Below are 13084 nucleotides of genomic sequence, written 5' to 3'. Positions count from 1 at the left end.
TTATCTTCTATTTTTAACCTGAACACAAGGATTTAAATAGGATTGATCTCATGTATGGGCATCCTTAATCCCAGGGTCAAATAGCATATTCTGACATTTTTGTGCCATTTGAAAATGTCTGTAATGCAGCGAAATTGTCATTGAAGAGTTACATATGAGAAAAATAGAATCATCAAGCTTAGGAAAAAGACTGAAATCAAACAAAGCAATGAATTGGTCAATAAGTGTTAACAAAGTATTGTGCTAAGCACAATGGATAGACAGACTTATGCAATTACTGCCTTTGTACACTTATCGTGGTGGGACAAGAGAATATAAAATTATGAAATGTTTCTAATATAAAGTTCATTTTCAATTGAATGTGAAATTTAGATTCCCATCATCAGAAAGAGAAAATGCTGACTAAAAAGTGTTTATGCTGAATATTGTTTTAGGCAGTTGAAATAGTGATTTCAAAAGTTCTTATCCTCAGCATATCCTACGTGTACCCAAAAGTTCTGACGCGTAGCATTTTTCAGTTTCTGTTTATTGAGAATCTTTTGTGTTCGTGTCACTGTGGGGCCACAAAACCACAAATTTGTGTTAATCCAATGTACTGTTGCTTGACCCTAGGGAGGTTATTAAGTACTGGAAGATTCCAAGAGCCATCCCTGACATTTCATGGATACTAAATTGTAGTTATTGAATGTATGAGTGAATGAGATGAGATCTAATATCAGATAAAAGGTGATATGTATCTCAGAATACACTAAGGCTATGAATTATAAGCTAAAACTCAGAATTGTCTCAATGTTAAACTTTTCTCCTGGAAGTATTCCTGAAATTTGTATGATCTATATAATAGACCCCAGTACAAAATGGTATACTGAGTTATATATAAGCTACTTTAAAGATAATGATGTCACAATATTTTATGGTGCTCTGCCCCATGACTTTTGTGTCTTGATCACAACTTGGGAACCTTGCTCTATAGAAGTTCAGAGAAGAAAGTGATTGTTTCCAACTCAACTTTTCAGAAAGAATATCAAGGGGTGGTGGAAGGGGGAGAGGGAGCAGAGCCTGGAATATGGGAATGATTTTGCCTTTTAGAGAATTTCAAATCCTACTGAGCAACTTCCAGCCACTAGGTGGCTTTCCGATACTCTGTTGAGGTTCATAAATTATAAAGGCTGGTTATAGGTATTTGTGAGATTCCTGTGGCTTGGAAACTTGGCTTTAATGAAGATAGAAAGAGGTTGTATATCATAGTGGTCAATAGTGCTGGTTCTGGGGTCAGACAAGCCCAGGTGTGGGTAACTTGGACTTCTTAACTCCTTGGATTTACCCTCTGTACAGCTAAGTATCCACCTCTATAAAATGGGGACAATAATGGAACATGCATTACTGGATTGTTGTGCAGAGTCAATGAAATGTCTGGTCCACAGTAAACACTCAATATTTTTTAGTATTTTATTATCAAAACAATTCATAAACTTGGAGTTACAGATGAGAACATTGGGCCCAGAAAAAGCATGTTGTTTACACAAAGTCAAAGATCTAGGCAAAGGTAGAGGGGGCTTGAACCGAGGTCTAAAGTTGAATGTTGTCAATAGATAATACCTATAAACACTTCCCATCTTTGCCTCCCCAGGCCTGTAGGAGAGGTAGCCAGGGAAGCCATGTACTAGGCAGAGCACAGAGGAACACAAGTATTTTTCTGGTAGAGTCTGCCCAGGCCTTGGGGTCTGTGTTTCTACAGAACCTGCTGGGGGAGTGCTAGAGTACACTGGGAGGAAGTACCTGAGCAGCAGTGGAGATGGAAAGGCCTCTTACTCTCTAACCAAGTGCAAAATGAGAACCAAGTACAACCTGTCTCTCCTTCCCCATGACCAAGTCATTAAGCAAAAGTGCTCGCTAACAGATAAAGCCTTTATTGTCTACAGTGATTATAAAATGTTTCTTCTCTCTGTATCAGAGGACAGTGGCCTTAAGTTCTAGAGTGACTGTGGAAGGCAAGGATAGCCCATGTGTTAATGGTATGTCTGCAGCAGGTAGTAGGTGCTCAATAAATTCAGTGACTGTTCTCCATATTGCCCCGGTACACTGTGTTAAGTCTGTAAAGAGATGGCTCCACTCTGGTTAATTCTCTGTGGTTGGTGAGATCACATAGCTAATGAAGCCCAAACCAGCGGTTTAATCCTTGCCAGTCCAATTTCTATTTGCTGGAACCATGCCCTCAGAGGTGTGGGGGCCGCCAGTGTCTGTTCTCAGCACCAGGTTGAAGGGGCCACCCTTTCTAGTCAGAGGACTGGAGGAAAAATGATGCTATATGAGATGCCATAGAGCCAGAGTTGGGTTTACCTCCTAGCTCTGCCTCTTCTTAGCCTGTGACCAAGGGCAAATGACTCTCTGAGCATCATTTCTTTGTCTCCATAAAGAGTTTAGCGCAGTGCCTGGCAGATGGAACACTATCACTACTCGATGTTTGCAAACTCCAGGAACCTTTAAGAAATGGATCAGTGGATTAGGAGCAGTGTTTTCCTGTAGAAAACCAGTACTGGGAACACAGAGGCAGACTGCCTGATCCATGAGAAGACAGTGAAGCAGTGACCAGCCCACACCAGGGTCCCTCCAGGCAGTGCTTGGCCCATGCCAAGATGGGCTATCATACTCAGCTGTGAATGGCTCACCTTGCTCTGCAGGGAGATCACTGTCAGTGGGGAGCTGCTCCTCTCTCCCTTTCTGTGCCTGTGCCTCTCATTGCAGTGATTATGTAGACAGCCTTGGAAACGGGGCAGCTTGGGAGTTCAGCACTGGCCTCTGCGGTGCCATGGCAACCAGCTTCCCAGCAATCACCCCTAATAATAGCCACTCGAGGGCTCTTCCACCTGGGCAGAGGCTCCCCAGGGAGTTCGGGCTTCTCTTGGAGTAACTGCACAAAGCTACCTGTTGGGAACAAATTATGAGAGGGAAGGAGGGAGGGGAGAGCATGCTATCTCAGGGGGAGAGACGTGAGAAAGGAGGCAGACAAGAAGTCTCTAGCCTGTGATGTGTGGAGTGGGCCCAGGGGCCTGGGGATGCTGCCACTGGGTTCCCGGAGCCCACTGGCTGTAGGAATGTGTAATTCCACAGTGGGAGGTAGAGGCCCATGGACACTTTTGCCACTCACCAACCTTGCAGAGAGTGAAAGACCAAATATGAGCACTCATAAAGCCAGCCCTCGCTGTTACCAGATTTCTTCATTAGGCTCCTGTCGAGATGCTCACTGCCAACTCATCATCTTGTCTGGACTGCAGCCGCCTCCCTTACGGCTGCCTGCTGGAGAGAATGTGCTCAGAGGCCTCCTTCAATCAATATCTTTCCAGAATGACAGTTCTCAAAAAGGCACCAGTCCCGCTTGGCTAATAAATGATTATTCCTCACAAAAGAAAGACAAACAGACCCACAATTAATGAACTTGTCTGTACATATTAGCCCAAATTCAGTCTTTAGATTGACAGGCAAACCCTAAGCCAAACACAGGTTTTCGCTTCCCCTTTCTTTAGATCAGATTCCAGCTGAGTCTCCTTCGTAAGAAAGTTCTAACCCCACAGATAATGAGCCTTCCAATGCTGGGCTCACTCAGAGACCATATGGTCCTTTGGGTCCCCATCTCTCCAAGCCTCTGTTTCCTCAGCCATAATATAGAGATAATTCTTACCCTAGATGGTGCCTGGCAGGTAACAGGTGCTCTTGTTATCACTGGTGTTGCCTTTCTGTGGGGCCAATTCCCTGAACTAAAATTTTTTAACTCATTGTGAATCCTGAACAAATAATATTTAAAAATAATAGGAGGAAGATTAGAAGGTGGCCAAATTAACCAGTAAGGAAGAAAGGATGCAGTGGGCCGAGATTGTCCAGGAAGGTTTTCTAGAAAAAGACAGTGAGCCCTGAAGGTTGAATAGGAGCCAGAGAAACGGGAGCAGGGAGAGGTTAGGGAAGGAGCATGGATCCAGCCCCAGCACATGCCAGTGCACCACAGACATCACCATCATCACTGCAGGGAGTTAATCAGGTCACAGGCTGTGGCCTGCATAGCTTACAGAGGACGTATGTTTGATCACACACTCAAGTTTCTTTAGTTAGTTGCTAACATGAAAAAATTAGAGTTCCTCAAAAAATTTAGACCTTACAAATTAGTCTGGCTGTGCTGGAGCCCCATTTCTGCATGGCCGCATTCAGCCGGAGCAGAGTGGAAACTGCCCCTTTATGGTTTTGTTTTGTTTGTTTGTATTTTGGGTTTGTTTTTGAGACAGTCTTGCTTTGTCGCCCAGGCTGGAGTGCAATCTCCGCCTACCAGGTTCAAGCAATTCTCCTGCCTCAGTCTCTGGAGGAGCTGGGATTACAGGCACCCACCACTGTACCCAGCTAATGTTTGTATTTTTTTTTTTTTTTTTTTTTTTTAGTAGAGACGGGGTTTTGCCTTGTTGCCAGGCTGGCTTCAAACTGCTGACCTCAGGTGGAAACTGCCCCTTTTATAAGGTGTGGACACTCTAGTTTGCCACAGTCCCTACTGTTCCCTATTGCTACCCATGAATGTGTCACCTATTTCACTACCTGCCTGGCCCCTGGAGGTAGGAGTTATTCAACTCTGGTGCAAATGAGTAGTAGATGGGTCAGACCTCAATGGAGCATTTCAGCAGAATGAAGTAGAGAGTAATATTGGAATGCTGACCTAGGACTTGATATGGAGCCCCTGAACCAGGACAAGGGGGTAGGACTGTTGGCTATCAGCCACACAGAGTCACTGTAGATGTCTGAGCACAAAGTGGCATTGCTTTGGGAAGATTCAAATATTTAGCACATGGTAGGATTGCCGGTCGTTTCATGTTCTGCTGCTAAGCCCTGATGTCTCTGAGGAGTTTGGCTTGCTCTGCCTTTGCAGCCGCTGGGTTCTGGTTTCTCTGAACTGTGTTGGCTTATGGGTGTACAGCAGCAGGAATGCTGGGAGGAAAGAGTGGCTGAGCTGGGGTTCACCAGCTCCCTTGGACAGTGAGCCTCTCATGGCCTCTGCCCAGAAGCAGCCCGCTCTGGCCTGCCTTCCCTGTCCAGCTGTATAGGGGCAGCTGCTGAAAGGGAACTGGCCCTGGGGTGCAGGGAAATAATAACAGCGGCTTTGCAGAGTTGAAGGGGGAACTCATGAACTTTGAGCCCTCCCTTTGTTGACAAACGGAGGAGGATAGTTTTCTATCACTGCTGTAACAAATTATCACATACTTAATGAACTTAGTGGCTTAAAATAACACAAATTGATTAACGTCCTTACAGTTCTGGAAGTCAAAAGTCAGAAGTGGGTCTCACTGGGCTAAAGTCAAGGTGTCAGCAGGGCTGTGCTCCTTTCTGGAGGCTCTAGGGGAGAATGGCTACCTGCCTTTTCGAGCTTCGAGAGGCTGCCTGCCTCCCTTGGCTCATGGCACCTTTCCATCTTCAAAGCCAGCGGTGACCAGTCTTGTCTTTCTCATATAGGGTTATTCAGACTTTGACCCTCTTGCCTTCGTATTTCACTTATAAGGACAGTGGTCATTACACTGAGCCCACTCAGATAATCTAACGTAATCTGTCTTAAGGTTAGCTGATTAGCAACCTTAATTCCCCCTTGTCATGTAACATAACATGGTCACAGGTTCTAGGGATTAGGGTGTAGACATATTTGGGGATGGGGGCAATGGCATTATTCTGCCTACTACAGGGGAATTGAGCAAGAGATGGCTGGCATGGTGGTTCACTCCTGTAATCCCAGCACTTTGGGAGGCCAAGGCAGATGGAATACCTGAGGTCGGGAGTTGGAGACAGCCTGGCCAACATGGTGAAACCCCATCTCTACTAAAACTACAAAAATTAGCTGGGTGTGGTGGCACACATCTGTAATCCCAGCTACTGGGGAGGCTGAGGCACAAGAATCGCTTGAACCCAGGAGGCAGAGGTTGCAGTGAGCTGAGATCGCGCCACCGCACTCCAGCCTCGGTGACAGAGAGAGACTCTGCTTCAAAAAAAAAAAAAAAAGAGAGAGAGATGAGAGGAAGCCCCAGCCATGGTAGATAAGAAGCCCCACTCTTTGTTGAAGGAGTGTAGGCATGGTATATCTCTTGCTCGCTCTTGTAACCCTAGCACCTATCATAGTGCTTTACACACACTGGGTACTCAATACCTGTTGTTTGAATGGTGTGTGACACTAGAACTTGTTGACGTCTTTTTATGGGTACAGAGGTGTATATATTTATGAGGTACATGAGATATTTTGATTCACACATGCAATGAGTAATAATCACATTGGGGTAAACGGTATATTCACCACCTCAAGCATGTACTCTTTATGTTACAAACAATCTGGTTATACTCCTTTGTTTTTAAATGTGCAATTAAATTAATATTGACTATAATCACCCTATTGTGCTATCACATGCTAGTTCTTATTCATCCTTTCTATTTTTTTGTACCCATTAACCATTAACCCACTTCCCCCTGCCCCCCACCCTCTGGTAACCATCCTTCTACTCTCTATCTCCATGAACTCAGTTGTTTTGATTTTTAGCTCCCATAAATAAGTGAGAACATGAAAGGTTTGTCTTTCTGTCCCTGGCTCATTTCACTTAACATAAAGACCTGCAGTTCCATCCATGTTGTTGCAAGTGACAGGATCTCATTCTTTTTTATGGCTGAATAGTACTTCATTGTATATAAGTACCACATTTTCCTTATCCATTCATCAGTTGGTGAACACTTAGGTTGCTTCCAAATCTTGGCTATTGTGAACAGTGCTGCAACAAACACGGGAGCGCAAATACTTCTTCAGTATACTGATTTTCTTTGTTTGGGGTATATACCCAAGGAGTGGGATTGCTGGATCATATAGTAGCTCAATTTTTAGTTTTTTGAGGAATCTCCAAACTGTTATTCGTAGTGGTTGTTCGAATTTTCATTCCCACCAACAATGTACAAGTGTTCCCTTTTCTCCACATCCTCATCAGCATTATTGCCTTTTAGATGAAAGCCATTTTAACTAGGGTCATATGATATCTAATTGTAGTTTTGATTTGCAGTTCTCTAATGATCAGTGATGTTGAGCTCTTTTTTGTATGCCTATCTGCCATGTGTATGTCTTCTTTTGATAAATATCTATTCATATCACTTGCTCATTTTTTTAAATGGATTAGATATTTTTTTCCTATAGAATTGTTTGAGCTCCTTCTATATTCTGGTAATTAATCCCTTGTCAGATGGGTAGTTTGCAAATATTTTCCCTCATCCTATGGGTTTTCATTTTGTTGATTGTTTCCTTTGCTGTGCAGAAATGTTTTAACTTGATCCCATTTGTTCATTTTTGCTTTGGTTGCTTGTGCTTGTGGGGTATCCCTCAAGAAATATTTGCCCAGTCCAATGTCCTGGAGACTTTCCCCAGTGTTTTCTTGTAGTAGTTTCATGCTTTAAGGTCTTAGATTTAAGTCTTCAATCCATTTTGATTTGACTTTTGTATATGTTGAGTGATTGGGATCTAGTTTCATTCTTTTGCATATGGATATCCAGTTTTTCTAGCACAAATAGTTGAAGAGACTGTCTTTTCCCCCAGTGTATGTTCTTGGCACCTTTGTTGAAAATGAGTTCACTGTAGATATACGGATTTGTTTCTGGGTTCTTGTGTTCCATTGATCTATATGTCTGTTTTTATGCCGGTACCATGCTGTTTTGGTTACTGTAACTCTGTAGTATAATTTGAAGTCAGGTAATGTGATTCCTCCAGTTTTGTTTTTTGCTTAAGATAGCCTTGGCTATTCTGGGTCTTTTGTGGTTTCATATAAATTTTAGGATTTTTTTTCTATTTCTGTGAAGTCATTGGTATTTTGATAGGGATTCCATTAAATCTGTAGACTGCTTTGGGTGGCATGGACATTTTAGCAGTATTGATTCTTCCAATTCATGAATGTGGAATATCTTTCCATTTTTTTGTGTCCCCTTCCTTTTCTTTCATCAGTGTTTTTTAATTTTCATTGTAGACACCTTTTACTTCTCTGGGTAAGTAAGTTAAATCCTTGGTTTTTAATTTGTAGCTGTTGTAAATGGGTTTAATTTCTTGAGATTATTTGCTGTTAAGATCATTTTTGTATCTTGATTTTGTATCCTGCAGTTTTACTGAATTTGTTTTCAGTTCTAATAGTTTTTTGGTGGCATATTTAAGTTTTTTCAAATACAAGATCATATCATTGGCAAACAAGGATAATTTTACTTTTTCTTTTCCAATTTGGATGCCTTTTCTTCCTTTGTCTGATTGCTCTATCTAGGACTTTCAGTACTATGTTGAGCAACAGTGGCGACAGTGGGCATCTTTGTCGTGTTCCAAATCTTAAAGGAAAGGCTTTCAGTTGTTTCCCCATTCAGCGTGATACTAGCGGTGGCTCTGTCATATATGACTTTTATTATTTTAAGGTACGTTTCTTCTATATCCAGTTTTTTGAGGGTTTTTCTCCTTCATTCTGTTGATATGACATATCACATTGATTTTCGTATGGTGAACTGTCTTGCATCCCTGGGATAAATTCCACTTGGTCATGATGAATGATCTTTTTAATGTATTGTTGAATTCGGTTTGCTAGTATTTTGTTGAGGATTTTTGTATATATTCATCAGGGATATTGGCTTATAGTTCTCTTGATATATCTTTGTCCGGTTTTGGTATCAGGGTAATACTGGCCTCATAGAAGGAGTTTGGAAGTATTCCCTCCTCTATTTTTTTGTAACAGTTGGAGTAGAATTGACATTAGTTCTTCTTTAAATGTTCGATATGGGCTTGGTGACTTCTGACAGTGTACCAGGCACTGTGCTACATGTCTTGTTTGTTTTTGAGACAGAGTCTTACTCTGTGGCCTAGGCTGGAGTGCAGTGGCATGATCTTGGCTCACTGCAACCTCAGCCTCCTGGGTTCAAGCAATTCTTCTCCCAGGTAGCTGGGACTATAGGTATGTGCCACTATGCCCAGCTAATTTTTGTATTTTTAGTAGAGATGGGGTTTCACCATATTGGCCAGGTTGGTCTCGAGCTCCTGACTTCATGATCCACCTGCCTCGGCCTCCCAAAGTGCTGGGATTACAGGTGTGAGCCACCATGCCTGTCCTGTGCTACATGTCTTATTTGCTTTTCTCTCTTTTCATTTTTATAACCAGGCAAATAAGATATTGATGTCTACATTTTAAAAATAAGTTGCGTCTTAACAAGATAAGGAAAACTGACAAAGACAATCCAACCTGGAGATGATGAAGCCCAGGTTCTAGCCCCAATATGTCTGACTCCTAAGTTCATTCTCATGTACCATCCTGAGAGATGTAGTTTAGGAAAGAAATTTGCAGTTTAAGCAGAAATCTCATCTTCCAGCCCTTCTACCTGATCTCATGGTGCTACCAGTCCTAGGGGCCCACTGTCCCACAAAAATGCATTGATCACCCCAGGCATTTATTCATGCTGATTCCCCTGTCTAGATAGGATGCCCTCCTACCCCTCAAACACCATTATCAGGGCTCAGCAAACTATGGCATACAGCCAAGTCTGACTCACAACTTTTCTTTTTTACAACTCTAGCAAAGAATAGTATTTTTACGTTTTCAAAGAGTTGAAGAAATCAAAAAAGAATAGTGTTTTATGACACATAAAAATTATACAAAATTGAAATTTCAATGTCCATATGCAAAGCCTTCGGTGGGATACATGCTCATCTGTTTACATATTGTCTATGCTGCTTTCACACTACAAAGGCAGAGTTAAACAGTTGTAATGGAGACCAAATGGCCCTCAGAGCCTAAAATATGTACTAACCTCTTATCTATCCAGTGCTTCTTGATCATTTAAGGCTCAGCTTCTTATTAAGTCTTTCTTGGTCACACCAGCCCATTTGCTCCTCACTTCTCCCCACTATGAATTTTTGGTCTGTTTTTCCTGTCTGGGAAAAAAAAAGGTTTTGATTCATTATTTCTTAACTTTGAATGAATGATTAGTTGTTAAAAGACATGTTGTAAAAGAAGTATAGTAGATGCAGAATTATTTTGAAAAGTTATGTAAAACTTAGGGACCAATATAATTTCTTCTAGATTAACTTTTCATTCTTCATCATGCTATGCATTGTATGCCTTGTCTTGTTAAAGTGTCACTGTCAAACAATTGTTTGTTGAATTAATGGAGGGCTATATGAAAAGCAAACTGCAAGGGTTAAGCAACTTGGTTTCATTATTTCCCAATTCAGAATCCTTCATCTGAGTCTTAATACGATCTAAATTTGCAGTCTCCAATCTGTGTCTGGAGACTATGTCATTAGGCCCCTGGTAGCACAGTAGCCACTAATTAAATCTTAAACCTCTTCTCTCACTGTCCTCAGCTGGATAAAGGCCAGTATTGTCAGTCCGAGGGAGTTCTTACCCTCTGTGGGAAAATTGTTGGCCGTTTCTCTCACTGGGCAAAATTATTGGATGTGTCTTCTGTATAGTAAAAATTACTGGCTGCATCTCAATCGGCGAGGCTTTTCTCTCCAGGGGCAAAACTGTTGCCTGCATGTCTCTGAAGGAAAACTGCCATCTGCCTCACTCTGTAGGAAAATTGCCAGTTGTGTCCCCATTATGGAGAAATTGTCAACCATGTCTCCAAACGGAAGAACGTGCCAGCCGTGCTTCCCTGTAGAAGAAATGTCAGCAAAAGTGAGCAATTTAAAGCCCTGCGCATGATTCCGAGCCCGTTCCTTTTTCATCGTGAGCAGACCCTCATGTCCCCCTGGCTTGTTTCCTGTACACTCACTCTCATCTTCCCACGTCATCACAGCCAGGGTGGGGGTGACATTGAAATGAGAGACACTTGGACCAAGGAGGTGTATTTCAAGGGATAGTTCAGAAACAAGCTAGTATGTGTCTGTGTCACAGCCCAGACAGAAAACCCAGAAATCAGTACCACAACTGGTTCTTAAGATCTGCCTCAAACAGAAAAACACTAGGCTTTTGGACTCATTGCACACCAAGCTTGCCTTAAGCAATGCCTACTTCTGCATTACTGCTGCCTTCCCTATTGTTTTGGGTACAGACACTTTGCTAAGTGATTCACAAGCAAGATCTCGTCTATTCTCACAACCGCCCTAGAACATAGGTACTACTATTATCTCCATTAAATGAAGCTTGGAAGGAGTCAAGCTGCTTGTTCAAAGCTCCATCATTTATAAGCAGCAAAGCTGGAGTTTCAACCCAGGCCACTGTGTTTGGAACCACCTATACTGTTAGTCACCACACCATCTAAGACAGAGTGAACAGGCCTTCAGGATCAGCTGTTAGTGGTCTTGGGCCCCTCCTAACCCCTCTACATGGGCATGAGTTCCTGTGAAATTAATGAAGGTCCAGTGGAAGGTCAAGAGAAAGGAGCCACACCCAGCAACAGCCTGCACCTATGGTTACCTAATCTCTCTCTTCTCCTATCCCCAGAGTCCACAACCAGCTCACTGCATGCCTCCTTTCTGCCCTTGCTCCAGTTGTAATGAATGCTGTTTCACTTTAGGTTTCTCTAAAGTTGGCAGTCTTCTTCTTAATTCTTTCTCTTATTTTTGAATTCTTGAATAACTGAATTCAAGATTTTCCCCAGATTCTGGAACCTTATTTACCCAGTCATCTGAGCCCTTTCAGGGGGCTCCCACAAGATACTTACAGCTCCATGGAGATCTATTCATATCTGTACATGTTATAACAGAAAACACGTCTACACAAGGCACATAAGATAGCCTATGGAATTTTAAAGGCAGTATTCAGTTGTTTTGACTATAGCAATATAACCCAAAGTGTATTCTGAGGAAGCCTGTACTAGAAAAACACTGAGCTGCAAATGATTTGCCAAATAACAATAAAATGGAGTGGGGAGAAAGGTATGATCAAATAATACTCTGAAGTAGGATTAAAGCAGTGATTCTCAACCAGGGGCAGCCATGCCCCCTGGGGAACATTTGGCAATATCTAGAGACATTTTGGTTGCCACATGTGGGCAGATGGAGTCACCAGGGCAGATCTAGTGAGTAGAGGCCAGATATGTTGCTGAACATTCTATAATGCCCCAACAATAGGGTAATTGCGTTGTCAACTCCCAAAATTGTCAAGGTTCCCCAAGCTTATTTGACTTTGGAATCTGGAATGCCTGCCATATCACAGGTTGAACATTTTGCTGAAGTCACTTTGGAAAGGCTACCTAGAGTAGTGGGGATTAGGAAAGGGAAATTGAAAAGCCAGTGGAATTTCATAGATTTTAGAATCCAAGAGCTGGGAGAGACCTGGTAGGCAACACTTACTCCTTCATATTACAGAGAAGGAAACAGGGTCAGAGAGTTGACAGTTGCTGAAAGCCACACAGATGAGAGAGAGTAGGACAGAGGTTAAGAACATAAGCTGGAAGTATACTGAGTTCAAATTCTGCCTCTGTTCCTACTAGCTGTGAGTTGTACCTGAGTTGACTGATTAGACTAATTTGTGGAAAAGTACTAAAACCTATGAATAGTGAGTTAGTTAATACATGTAGCGCACACAGCACAAAAGCTCAGTAGATGATAGGTATTATCAAAACCCAGCCTGGACTTGTGCCCAGCCTGGATTCCAGCCCAGCATCCCTGAGTCTGATGTTCTTTCCAGTGTACCTGGATGGGCACAGGAAGAGGTGAGGAGCAACAGAGGCACCAAAGTGGGCATATACAAGGTATATCTAGAATGTGAGGAATCCTGGTTTGACTTGTTTGAACAGGGAAACAATATTGACAAAGCAAGGCAAGGCCCCGTCGTGGAGGTGGTGTGACAGATGGGCAGAGTCAGGAGCCCATCTCTACCACTGCCTAGCTGCATGATCCTGGTGACTTACCGAACCTTTCCTCCTGGTCTCCTTATCTACAAATGAGAAGAGTGATAGTACCTTCCTTAGAAGTTTGAGCATTAAAATGCAATAATGTATTTAAAGCTTGAGGACCAAGAAGTGGTAGCAAATGTAATTATTGTTACTGTTACTATTGGGGTCTCCAAGACATACGCTCCTGTTGGTGAACCTGACATACCCCCAGTGGCTAGGACTGGGCTAT

The 13084-nt window shown here is 42.5% G+C and overlaps 1 protein-coding gene and 1 long non-coding RNA gene across 51 annotated transcripts in view; one reads left to right on the top strand and one right to left on the bottom strand.

Moving 5' to 3' along the window:
- The window catches only part of PPP2R2B (protein phosphatase 2 regulatory subunit Bbeta), a 495140-nt gene that overhangs the window by 458615 nt on the left and 23441 nt on the right, over positions 1-13084 (top strand). The window lies entirely within an intron of this gene.
- LOC104006596 (uncharacterized) lies at positions 1437-10668 on the bottom strand. The gene is made up of 5 exons (XR_010157362.1): positions 10417-10668; positions 9820-9943; positions 3210-3397; positions 2670-2925; positions 1437-2481 (listed from the first exon to the last, which is right to left on the bottom strand). It is a non-coding gene; the product is annotated as an uncharacterized LOC104006596 (long non-coding RNA).

Source organism: Pan troglodytes, chromosome 4 (genome assembly GCF_028858775.2).
Source record: "Pan troglodytes isolate AG18354 chromosome 4, NHGRI_mPanTro3-v2.0_pri, whole genome shotgun sequence".
NCBI classification, from domain to species: Eukaryota; Metazoa; Chordata; class Mammalia; order Primates; family Hominidae; genus Pan; species Pan troglodytes.
Note: the sequence above shows the minus strand (reverse complement) of the source record. Positions and strands in the feature narration are given on the sequence as shown.